Source organism: Periplaneta americana, chromosome 10 (genome assembly GCF_040183065.1).
Source record: "Periplaneta americana isolate PAMFEO1 chromosome 10, P.americana_PAMFEO1_priV1, whole genome shotgun sequence".
Taxonomy (NCBI): domain Eukaryota; kingdom Metazoa; phylum Arthropoda; class Insecta; order Blattodea; family Blattidae; genus Periplaneta; species Periplaneta americana.
The window spans coordinates 181,267,564-181,281,108 of NC_091126.1; the positions used below are offsets into that span (position 1 = coordinate 181,267,564).

A 13,545-nucleotide genomic window follows, 5' to 3' on the forward strand; every position below is an offset into this window, starting at 1 on the left:
TGCCAGGATACGGTAAAAGCAACGAAATATGTTTAGATTTCTCTTAGGACACAATCAAATTGACAGTCCCCGATCCGTTTCACTTGTCATTTTATTGTGTGAGAAACAAATCGTCTGAGTGGGTCGCCATTATGTGTTCTTAATTTAAAATAAAGATACATTAATTGTTTACTAACAATTATTATATTTCGTGTGAATCAATCCCGAACAAGCAGGCACATGAAGGCGGACGGCGCTGCGCGCGCAGGTGTGTCGCTGACAGTTATAGCGCGCCCGGGGCTCGCACCTTGTATTGACACGATCTCAGTGTTGCCCGGACGCAGCGCCGAGCGTCACGTTGTCAGCTGGTAGCGGCCCGCGGACTAGAGCTCGCTAATCAAAGATGGCAAAAGGAAAAGGTAAGGATCGCCGTGTTGCTTTATAATAGAAACGGTCCAACTCGTGTTACACCAAAATTACAGTTGTAAGAAGCTGTTTACGCTTTATCAGCAATTTATTCCCAGGCTGATAAAGAAGTCCTATCGGGCTGTCTGACACATAAGTAGGCCTATACAGCATTATACATTACTGTACACAGAAATATAATTAAAATTAAATTAAGTATCACATACATTGTGACTGCTTGAGATCATTCCAACACTGCCGTGGCAATTATGAAGAGCTCAGGGTGTTATATTTCAGTTCGCTCTGACGCCGCGCCGTAGCTATTTCAAGACAAATTTAAGTATTAGTGGTCAATGCATTAAAATAGATGGATTTGCAGCAACTACAGGCCCTACGTGTGCCGAGTAGAATTAGTAAAAATTGCGAGATGGCCCACGCCGAACAATTGCGCGGTACTTTTATGGAACAGTCAATGAACAAAAAGATAATGGACCCATGAAAACAATCAATATAACTAACACTTATATCAGGATAGATTATCTCCAGTATATAAGTCAGCGGTTCTTAAACTTCGTGAGTTCGATGATGTGCGTTTTGCCCGACCCATTAACACATTAACTTTGTTCTTTTGTTTAGTGCGAGGTAAGAAATTATTTTCATTACATATGCCATTTATATTTCACTTTCCAAATTGTTACAAACTCAAGTTTAGTTTACAAACTTTGCAAAAATTAGCTCTGTTAATAATAGAGAGGTTATACTGTAAATTACATGTTTATGAAAATTTGGATACATTTATTGCTCGAATTGCATGGTAACGTATTACTTTTTCATAATGAAAGTTTATTTTGAAAGCCCATCGCGGAACTCAATATATAACCGCGAATCTGATCTAAGGCACGCGTTACAGAATGAGCGCGCGCTGGTTCGAGTCCTCATGGGGGAGGAATTTCGGCCAGTGCATAAAACCGGCGATCACCCAACATCGTGGTCAATTTGGAAACCTAAGATAGCGAAATCCGGTTTCGAAAACCGGGGGGTAATCATGCTGGTCACTGGTCACACGTGAGTTCGCGTAGAGGTGTTTGACTTCTCGAGCGACGAAGTGGCCAAAAAAAAAAAAAAGCGAGTTTTTTATGATTCTGAGAAAAAAATTAATTTTCAAAGAAAACTGCAAATCACACAAAATAATTTTTTCTACAATTGTTTCTGTAGACTATAATTTTCTAAGAAACGAGAATAGGAAAGATTTTGGGTTTGTTACAATGAAGTTTACACACTTTTGCCAATAGAGCATAGTAGCCTAGATAAAGAAAGAATGTACTTACTATATTATGCTTTTCCAAATTGCGCTAATTTTGGAAGCTGTTAAATACCCACTGACTGGCTCCAGTTGAATCCGACTAATAATGCAGCGGTCGTTTTCGCTTTGAAAGAGCTTGGATTTGATCATTTAACTTAACAGAGTGTAACGGCACAACTGGCAGAGACGGAGTACGCTATGCATCATGTACTTTGATTTTACTTCTTAAATTACAAAATAGTTTTTGCTAAGGTTTATAAGCAACTTGTACAAAAATTAATTAATATTGTATAAATGAACAGGAGTGAGCTGTCCGCATCTGAAAAATCAACCATCAGTCGGTTTGAACCTGTCCCTAAAACTAAGTGCAGAACATGTGTCTTGAGGTACAAAAAAAGAAGTGATCCCATAGAACATTCATGTGCTCGAAGACATATAAACAATACTAAAATCATAAGCAATGTAAGACGTATTCTAAAGATGTTTCAAACTCAAACTGAAGAAAATGGACACATTGTCTACTGTCCGATACTGTTAAACAGGAATTAATTTCATAATTAAAGGGGACAAAATTCTCTGCCCTTTTAGATGAAATTACTGACATAAGTAATAAGATGTTATTGTGCATTTTAGTTAGACGTATAGGCCTATATTACCCAATATTCAAAACACAACTTCTGGACCTGATAGCTATAACAAAGGACTTCATGGTTTCTTCGAAAAATTCATGGCTGATTTTGATTCAGATTTTGCTAATAAAATTAGTTATTGTTCAGACAATGCTAGTTTAATGTATGGAAAGTGTCATTTAAAACATACCTACTAAACACTGGCGCAGTGAAGGGGTGTTTTGGGGGTTAAATCCTCCCAAAACCCCATATGAAAAACGAAACGCCGTTGAAGCTCTACAACATTATAACTGTGACTTATTTCCAGCAATACACAACCTGTTCACATTAATAGCAACTGCACGCACTCCTGAGAGCTCATTTCCATTACTAAGAAAACAGCATAAGGGAGGAGCTCTCATGAACAAGTTACTAAGAATGAAAATGATGTGCTCTAAGAACTGGCTAGCAAACGCAGACGGATGGAATATACTGTGTTTGGCTTGAAAGTATAATAAGATAAAACTATCTGTCGGTCATTTCGTCGCAGTTTTCTTTATTTCAGCGCATAAATACTTTTCATTTCATCGCATGGCATCAGTGTAATGAAAATTTAAATCTGTGATGACTATTCTCGACATCCCATACAGGATATCTCGTTCCAAGTGTATTGTTCATGCCGATTCAGGATGAATAGTTCCCTGAGTGTTTGCCCATTCCGTTTTTTTTTACTGTCATTCCCATTTAAATTTCTCAATTAAGTAGGCCTTTCCTCACATGTAGGGTTGCCAACTTTTTTTTAAGAAAATACTGAAGACTAAGAAATCGACAAAATTTCACATAGAAAATAGACAAATTATTCAGTTCAGTTACTAAAAGCAAACTTTATTCTACACTTCGGGACTCTTACAATTAAGATAATAATAACTGAAATCGACTGCAGTTTTCAACGCTGATTTGATTAGACGAGTCGTGCTCCTGTTTCGAACATCTGTCCAATTGTTCAGGAGTTGAAACATCCTTTTTATATGAGCATTACTACTTGGTATGCTTAGAACAAAACTAATCAGTTTTTCTACATTTATAACATTAGCATGGTTTGATTTTAAACGTGTGAGCACTAAAACCCATTTCTGGCAAGCATTACTTACTTACTAACAAATGGCTTTTAAGGAATCCGCAGGTTCATTGCCGCCCTCAAATAAGACCGCCATTGGTCCCTATCCTGTGCAAGATTAATCCAGTCTCTATCATAATATCCCATCTCCCTTAAATCCATTTTAATATTATCCTCCCATCTACGTCTCGGACCCTCCAAAGGTATTTTTCCCTCCGGTTTCCCAACGAACACTCTATATGCATTTCTGGATTCATTCATATGTGCCACATGAACTGCCCATCTCGAACGTCTGGAATTAATGTTCTAGTTACGTCAGGTGAAGAATACAATGCGTGCTGTTCTGCGTTGTGTAACTTTCTCCATTCTCCTGTAACTTCATTCCTCTTAGCCCCAAATATTTTCCTGAGAACCATATTCTCAAACACCCTTAATCTCTGTTCCTCTCTCAAAGTGAGAGTCCAGGTTTCACAACCATACAGAACAACCGGTAATGTACAGTGATCGTTTTATAAATTCTAACTTTCAGATTTTTTGACAGCACACTACATGACAAAAGCTTCTCAATGGAATAATAACAGGCATTTCCCATATTTATTCTGCGTTTAATTTCCTCCCGAGTGTCATTTATATTTGTTACTGTTGCTCCAAGATATCTGAATGTTTCTACCTCTCCGAAGGATAAATCTCCAATTTGTATGTTTCCATGTCGTACAATATTCTGGGCACGAGACATAATCATATACTTTGTATTTTCGGGATTTACTTCCAAACCTAACGCTTTGCTTGCTTCAAGTAAGATTCCCGTGTTTTCCCTAATCGTTTGTGGATCTTCTCCTAACATATTCTCGTCATCTGCATAGAAAAGAAGCTGATGTAACCCAGTAACGGCTCGAGCCTGAAAAAGTAGATGAAACACAAAATTGTTGCAAGGTTTCCAAAGCCCATGTAGGCTAGTTGCATTGATAATCGGAACTCTATGTAACTAAAGTAATTCCCTACCATAAATTCCCATGATATTCAATCGTCGAAAGTGAGTTCATTGTATTTATTTTTGCCAGCTATCAATGCACTTATCGGTACATGTAAATTAAGATATGCTTATTGCTTACCTATCTTTTGTACACTGAGTTGATCCTCCTTCCTTCAGGGCTCTGAACCTGCCAATAACGTTCTCATGGGAGGGCTGTGATTCCATCATCTTGTCCAACACATCTTTTTGGAGCGAAATATTCCCTAACGCTGACAATTTCTTCTGTGACATTGAGTTTCTCTGTTTTGTTTTTATTCGTTTTAAACACGAGAAGCTCCTCTCGACCGATACGCTAGTAGCCTATATGGTAGTATTAAAATGAGGGAATATAACTTATACACTTCTCCAAATACATCTTTGTTGACATAGTTGTCACGAAGAAGTTCTAGCACTTTCTTAACTGGTATATTCCTATATTTATTGTTCTGGTACAAAAGCTCAAGTTCAGGTTTTAGAAGCTGCGTCTTTTTCAATGTGCTGAAATAGCTAGTTTGCAGTGAAGAAAGCGGATCATGTGGGAAGTTTCTACTATAAGTGTCAAATTTGAAAGTATCAGCCAGGCCGACGAAAAGAAGTTTATCTAAATCAAGGGCGGTTATTTAGGTGAATTAGGTGAAGTGCGACTTCACCTATTTACGCGTAAAACACAATTTTATCTCGTATTAATAATTAATTCTAATTATTACCGGTACCACATTCTAAAATAAAAAAAAAGTTTTATTTTCAGTCGTTATCAATAATGTTTAGTTGTATTAATAGTACCTGTAACCGTCCACTGAATAGAATAATGCCAACTGTTACGAGCGCCGAGCGGTGTCTATTGGAACTTACAATACTGTAGAGGTGAAATTATTTGGGCTCCCATTCTCATACAGCACTTGGTTGCCATGGTAACGTGACGTCACGCACTAAAGAAAGATTGCATGAGTGAAGTGCGTTTCTGAGTTTTTCAGTTACGGAGAATTGTCAAGACTTGTAACCAGTTTGCAGATCTAACGTTACAGAAGGGTTGAAGCTAGTCTCCAAGGCCGGGGGCTATTGTTTAAGGGCTGTGAAATTTGAGAGTATATACTACCTGACTCGAGAATACTATCCTGACAGCACCTGCAGAACATTTTTGCGTTCGTTTTCAATAGAAGTATGTCTGAGAAAGACAAGTCACTCCTCTGCGATTCTTGGGCTGAACACAAGGATGAACGCATACTTCAGGAGGCTTCCGGGGGGGGGGGGAAACAAGTTTATTTAAAACTCATTCCACCGCAGACTACGCAGTAGATATGAATTTTTCACAGTATAAAATGTACGCCAAAAGGATCACGGACTGCACAAAACTACGTTTCAACATGCCACAGCCCAAATGCATTCGACAATATACAATCATTTGTCTGCGGAGATCTATCGACCGATGCTGCATTACGCATCGCAGTCGGCTGGATCCCATAGTGGCATCCCTGTGTAGACATTCAAAGGTGTCAAAAGAATTTTAAATTATAGTTTATTTAACGACGCTCGCAACTGCCGAAGTTATATCAGCGTCGCCGGTGTGCCGGAATTTTGTCCCACAAGAGTTCTTTTACATGCCAGTAAATCTACCGACGTGAACCTGTCGAATTTAAGCACACTTAAATGCTATCGACCTGGACCGGGATCGAACCGCAACCTCGAGCAGAGAAGGCCAGCGTTATACCGACTACGCTACCCAGGCCGATTTCAAAAGTGTCATCGATGTGGCTTTCAACACTGATGTTCTTCTTGAGTGCGCATTCGATAGGTGTACCGCTGTTGCATTTTGCGGTAATGCTAATTGCATTCATCATTTTATGGAATGCACTCACATGCATTAATATTTGCATACATGCACGACCTGACTGTTAGTAATGCAGTTATAGACGTCCTGTGCGAAGTGGCATCACGCGCAACACGACTAGGGGTGGACACACAATACTTTTCGTCGTTGAATTTTTCTAACTCGCAGCACTTTTATTTTAGTTTAGGTAATGATTGAGAACATTTAAAGTAATAAACAGTAATGATACGATGCCCCGGAGTAAAGAAACAAACATTTATAATAGGCAGATCGGCTCTTAATGTTTCGACTGCTGAGAGGGTTCGATATTCAGTCCTTTTCGTATTTTTCAATTTCGAACTTCGATTCCAGGTGATTCTAAAATATTCTAATTAGTAATACTTTAAATTGGAGATATGCAATTCATCGCAACATCATAGGTCTATCAACAAGAATGTTCCGCAACAGTAGCTATAAAAGATCGAATTTTACCGTCGGTAACCATTCACGATTTGAGTATCAGAAGCACATAAGAGCAAAAGTCAAAGATAGCGAGAGATTTAAATAGAATATATCCAACTCCATGCGGGTTATTATCGATCTTGCTTGGTTTACATCACAGTCTGAATCCAAATTTTTTCTTGGTCTACCTAGGTTTCGATGTTCTCATGTTAGTGTCACTAGATGTGATATATTCAGAATATATTGAGATAAATTAATACATTTTGTTAAAATTTTGCGCTATTTGTTCTATAAAGATACGTTGCTTATTCCGAATGAAACAAAACAAGTAAATTATTTTGAAAGATAGGATATAACTTGTGTATTAAGAAAATGATGATATAGGAACTATAATAAGAGCAAATGACTCGATAAAACATCATCCAAGACTGGAATAAACGTTGGAAAGTAGAAATAAAATAAATAATTACCATAACAGGTTGACAATACGTGTTTAACATATAATTATCATACGAAGACTAAAAGTCGTAACATTCACGTGATGATGTCAGTGAACGTCATACCCACCCTTGATTCTGCCTACGAAACCATTAAATACCTGTCACATGTCTCGACTGTTATTTTGGCGGCCTCAGCGAAAATAAGCGAAGTAAGTCAGAATCCTATGTGCTGGTCCACTGTCAGGACCGGCGCTGCGCGTGTTGGAACCCGAGGTTCGAGGTCTTCCTCGTAGGAACATGAGAAAGAGTAATCTCCCAGTCTGTGTCACTGTAGAGGCGAGACAAATACAAAGTTTAAGTAAATAAATAACTTACGATACCGACGGATGGGTCTCGGGTGGACATCTAATCTGCATACATTACACTATTCGTATAATTTATTTAATCAGTGTATAAAGTTTGAAAAAGAAAAATATTTGTGCATCTTTAAGGCAACATGCAGAGCTCTATTGCTGAGTAGTGGCGCCAAAATACGATTAGCTGATGTTGGGCAGAGAAACGTATGGAGCACTATACGTACCGGTATAGTAGAATATAAATTCGTGGTTTGATTTTGAGTACAATAACGAGAATTCGCGAGTCCGAATAAAATGATGGCTTCGTATTTTTAATTGGTTATTTTATGACGCTTTATCAACTGCTATGGCTATGTAGCGTCTGAGTGAGATGGTGATAATGCCAGAGTCCAGCGCCAGAAGTTACCCAGCATTTGCTCTTATTGGATTGAAGGAAAACTCAAAAAAAAAAAAAAAAAAAAAAAAAAAAAAAAAAAAAAAAAAAAAAAAAAACATGAATCAGGTAACTAACTTGTCCCAACCAGGATTTGAACCGGGTCCGCTCGTTTCACGGTCAAATATGCTAACCATTACTCCACAGCGGTGGACGGCTCCGTGTTATGTTAATCTCTACTCTGTAATTAATTGTATTGAGTGGATAAAATAAATAAATAATGAATGAATGAATGAATAAATAAATAAGTAAATGAATTATAAATAAATTTCCCTAAACTATAGATAATAAATTAGGAGAGTGTAGTAGAAACACAGTCTAGTATATAGTCACGAAGCTCAATACGTAGTAAATATGCATCCGTAGATAGCTCCTAACCACTAGGATCGCTACTATCGCCTCATTACAGACAATGCGAAATAGTATCTGCACAGTCTATTGTACCCAGTACCCTCATAAACTCAAGCTTCGTGACTGTCTATACTAGACTGTGCTAGAAAGTTGAGTGAGATGACACAGATAATGAAAATAGGCGAGGAATATGGCGGAGGAGACTAGCCAGGATAGCGAAGCATAGCATGGAGAAAATAAGTGAGATAAGAAAATGTAATGCACGTAAGAAGCAGACATAATAACGATCCGATTGGATAATGGCGTAGTAAGGATTAGCAACAAGTATTCTTAGAAACAGAGTGTGTTCGATATAAGTGAACTGGAAATCAAGAAAGGAGTTGTAAAAGTGTCAATTTTGAATGAACTAAGTTAAGTCATTAGCGTTTAAAGGTGGAATGCTGATCAATTTAAATGGGGACAGAAGTAAGAGATTATAGTAAATAGTGAATGAGTGTAAGGGAAAGAGGAGGATACAATAATGAGGGAATATAAGTAAGAGATATGAATCTAAATTATAAGAGCGTCTACAAAAGGTATATCTGTAATGAATGTAATTGTGGAGTCATTCCAGGTCAAATCGCACAGCAATAAAACACGACCTTCTCGTAAATGGTCGAATTGTTTTCATGAATTCCAGACATCAAATAAGGAGACCCGTATTGTTTTATTTTCACAATTATTAATTACCTACATGTATTTGTGTAGTTATGACTATTTGAAATTACGCAAATTATGCGCGCACTGTTACAAAAACTCACTTGGAACTCTGTGTCTACATATAATTGAGATTTGCGGTTTGGCGCATTTGAAAGACTAAATACAACACTTTTTATTACTTTAGACTTATCACAAATAAATTTAAAATTTGGCCTAATTTTTTAATCACTTCTTTTTCAAAGCAAAATTACTATATTAAATAGCCAAGTTAAAAATCTGAAGAAAAAAAAAATATAGACTTGTTCCCTGATGTATCATCTGTAAACTACTGCATTTAGAAATGTGGGGATCTGCACACATACATTTATAACAATTTATTTTCCGGAGGCATGCACGCGCTCGCGATTCCCAGCTAATGAACTGCTTGCGGCCATAGGCTAGAAGGCTGCCCGCGGAAAGTTTTACGAAATCCCCCGTTGCATATAATAACTGATGTCGCCACACTACACAACAAATGCATTCATTCATCAAATGATTAACACCTTAAGGAACAGTAAATATCTTATCTAAATTTATGTTAGTATTGTCAGCTCAGCTAAGAGAGGGAACCCTTCACAATGCTTTATGTTTATACTGTAATATAGTCAAGTGTTTAACGATAGCAAGGCTGGGTAAGGCAGTAAACTTTATGGCAGGAGACAAAATGTAGAAGAGAAAAATAATCAGTCAGGGTTTGAATTTCATGGAGTGACGTGACTTCTATAGCCTACAACATGAGTGACTGTAAAGATCGCGTAATATATAACAAGTGTTTAAATCCATTTGATCTTTCTAATCACACTTTTAAAAAGAAAAATACACTAAAACGGGTGAGTCGCGGTTTACTGATAAATCTTAATTTAAAGGAGTCTTTGAATGTTCGAATATGTGACTCGTTCCGTAAAAAATCTATCAACTTCCGGTTAGGTCAGGTGAAATTATATGTGAAGCCGGTAGTCCTTGTGATATTAATAAACATGAATCAAATGAAAGTGCGGACAGAGAAAGTGATTATTCCAGTTGTTCTTCTAGCAGTTCTATGGATACAGCCAAGAAATCAGTAATATTGAGGAATTAAACAAGAGTATGATGTCAATAGAATCCTCTATCAAGAAAATAAAACAACAAAAACGATACCCCGGTGAAAAGTTTAAAAAATGTAAAAGGCTCCCTAGCAAGTAAAGTTTTTCATGTAGAAGATGCATCGTCATCTCTTCAAAAGTCAGCCATGTTTTATTTTTGACGGACTGCAAAGGAAATGTAAAACCTGAAAATTACATAGTTATTGCAGACTTTTCCGAAAATTATTCATTTGTAATACAAGATTCAGTACAAGGTGTGCATTCGAACAAATGTCAAGCCACAATACATCCTTTCGTAGTATATTTCAAAGAAGATAGAGAAATTCGTCACAAAAGTATCGTTGCCATCTCAGAAAGCATGAAACATGACACCGATTCCTTTCACTTTCTTCAATCCGAAGCAATCAATTTCTTAAAGCAAGAATTCAGCGATATGAAAAAAATCATCTACTTTCCCAATGGATCAAGTTCACAAGAATTTTAAAAATAATTGCTTACATGAAGACGATAATGGAATTAGCGCTGAATGACACTTCTTTGCAACGTCGCATGGTAAAGATCCATCTGATGGCATTGGAGGAACTGTTAAAAAACTTGCCACGAGAGCCAGCCTATACAAGATCCTATAACAACACCAAAAAATAAATTATTCGATTGGTCACAATAAACATTTCTAACGTGTCATTTATATTTTGTCCATTGAATAAGCACAAAAACCACACTGAAAATTTGCAGGCCAGATACCACAATCTAAAACCAATAACTGGTACATTAAAATTACATTCTTTCATTCCGTTGTCAAAGACTGAAGATTTAGTAAAATAATTTTCTTTCGAGAAAGAAGGTAGGCGAATGAAAATTTAAAGTGTAGTGTGAATGAAAACAAACGTACAAATATTTAAAGATATCATAATAAGTAAATTAGCAGTGTTTCCTCGAGTGACTTGATCCATACTGGGTGTAATGTTGCAACGTTCACTCGATCATCCAGCACCAATAAACCTCCCAGCGCGCTTCAACGCTTCCCGTCCACTGCTGCTGCACTACTGCTACACATTGTTTCGTAAGTAATTAAATTTCCTTTAAACTATTGGAGATCCCATTGTGATTTTTTCTGAAATTATTAAGAATACTTCAGTGCACCTAGTAGGCATTTTTTTTTTTTTTTTTTTTTAGATTTTTAATACGGCTATTTCACGTTGATATCTAACTTTTAAAAACTGAATCATAAAAAAAAATTTTAATAATAATATTAAAATTAATTAGTAAATATTTAACAAAGGACAGTACTTTAAGCTTTTAAATGCATTTTTTTTTTAAATACTAACATCAATATCCTCAGAAATATGACGCTTTACATGTTGCATTGTGCGACATTTTTAATGAATTTTAACATGTAATATTTTAAAAGCATGTGGACTTAGGAGGAAATAAAAATACACTTGTTGGTTTATTAGACCCATAGAGTTGTCAAAAAAATATATAAACGCAATCAGAAATATGAAGGTCAAAATTTGTATAATTTTGTGCGATTTGACATGGAATGACTCTGTGGCACCGCATACAAATTACACGTTGACATCAAATATATATCGTATCATATTACTTAAAATAACACATTTATTTAGGATACAAATTAAAAAAAATAACTTAGGAGTACACTAGTCAGGGCTATTTTTTGACTTTAGGTGGTTTCCAGCTATATAAATTAAGGTTTTTAGCTCTAGATTGACATTTTAAGTTTATCTTGCTTCAGTAGGGCGCTGTTTGCAACAGTGATGTCATAATTGTTGAATGTGAAAAGTAGGCAGAGGCGCAGATGGCTACACGTCAATATGCGCGGCGTTATATAAAAAAATATACAAGTATTTAGCAAGTCTCATTTTGGACGTGATATGATTGTCTGTCGAACGGGATATCTCTTTAGCTTTATTGAGATTCGTTCTGCAAAAAAAAAAAAAAAAAAACCTGTTCACATGTGTGTTTCCAAATATATAAATGACCTTTTCAAAAGGGTACGCAACTGAGGGAAGCGGGAACGATTAAGTGGTTGGTAAAAGATACAGTTGAATTGTTTATTTCTAAAACCCCACAAGTGACAAAAACAAAGCTTTTGGGAAATCAATAAAAACTGTTTATTTTCATTACTTTTATTTTTATTGTCAAAATGTATTTTATGCTCGACCATGCCGAAATGTAGTAATTATACACCTGGTAGTAGCCCTTTAATGCACCTCATTAAAGTACACCTATTCATTAAAGTTCAGGTGTTCAGCCAATGACAAATCACCTTTGTGCCATTATAAAACCGCAAGTATCGATTATTCTCGGATATGCAATCGAAAAACAATTAGCGAAAAGTCACGGAGGCTGGAAATCCAATACTGTCGCAGAAGGTTATGTTCTGTTGCTATAATAATTAGCGTTAATTGTAAATAATATTCAAATAAATTCAATTTGTCATCTCGTTTTTCAATTCTAAATCAATTTCCAGGTTATATCAAGACTAATGTTCATCTTATTCTCTACGTTATATCAAGGTCAATAACATTCGGCCTCGGAAAAGATCAATACTTTCGCGTCTGCGCACATCTCACAATTCAGGTCAGTTCGCTACTCACTTACATAACCATAATATGAATACTTTTGAATAATTTCAAGTTAGAAATATGGTCGAGCATAAAAAGTCGTATGAAACTTGCCTATAATGGTAATTAAGACGCTCGTATAAAAATTATGAAACTCGCTTGCGCTCGTTTCATAAACAAACATACTTGTGTCTTAATTACTACCATTATAGGCTCGTTGCATAATGTACTATAACGAGTGATATTAGTTGCTAAATATGAGGTTTATTCACAATTAATTGTGTTTTATAATATATGTATAAAGTCCCCCCAAAAAATTAATTAATTAGGATGTTATGGGGCATTTCCAACAAACAAACTGAAACTAAGCAAAGAATTGCCTTTTTCGAAGTATCAGAGTGAATAAAAGTAAGTATGAACAAACTTTATAATCTATGTAAAAACTACAGTATAAAATCACAAAAAAGTAAAGTTTTTTCTGTTGCAACAGACATTTTTCTTATCAGGACTTATTATTTTTCTAGTCTTCGCTTCCACTTTTATTATTACCTTTGTTGGTGGTAGGCCATGTGTACAGTTCTGTGTAGAATCCTTTCACTTCATCCGGTATGTACTACAAAATCCTCTTAAGGACCACCATTTGTTTAACATTGATTGGTAGCGTCGAGCTGTTATAAGCTAGGTCTGTTGGCAGTTCAACGGTACATTTTCAGCACAAACACTTTTCTCAGGAATTCGAATGGTGAATACTTCTGCTGATACAATGCTGTCAATTAACTCTTTACAAAGAACTTTACCTTTTTGTTCATTGCAGTGAAAAAACTCATCCACCTTCAAAATTTTAAAATATACTTTCTTATCCTT

At 36.2% G+C, this 13,545-nt stretch overlaps 1 long non-coding RNA gene across 1 annotated transcript in view; it reads left to right on the forward strand.

Annotated features, from left to right (window-relative positions):
* Positions 1 to 298: 298 nt before the first annotated feature.
* Positions 299 to 13,545, forward strand: part of LOC138708220 (uncharacterized) — a 40,174-nt gene continuing 26,927 nt past the window's right edge. Inside the window, exon 1 of the long non-coding RNA XR_011334641.1 lies at positions 299 to 398. This is a non-coding gene — a long non-coding RNA (uncharacterized lncRNA). The remainder of the gene's footprint in view (positions 399 to 13,545) is intronic.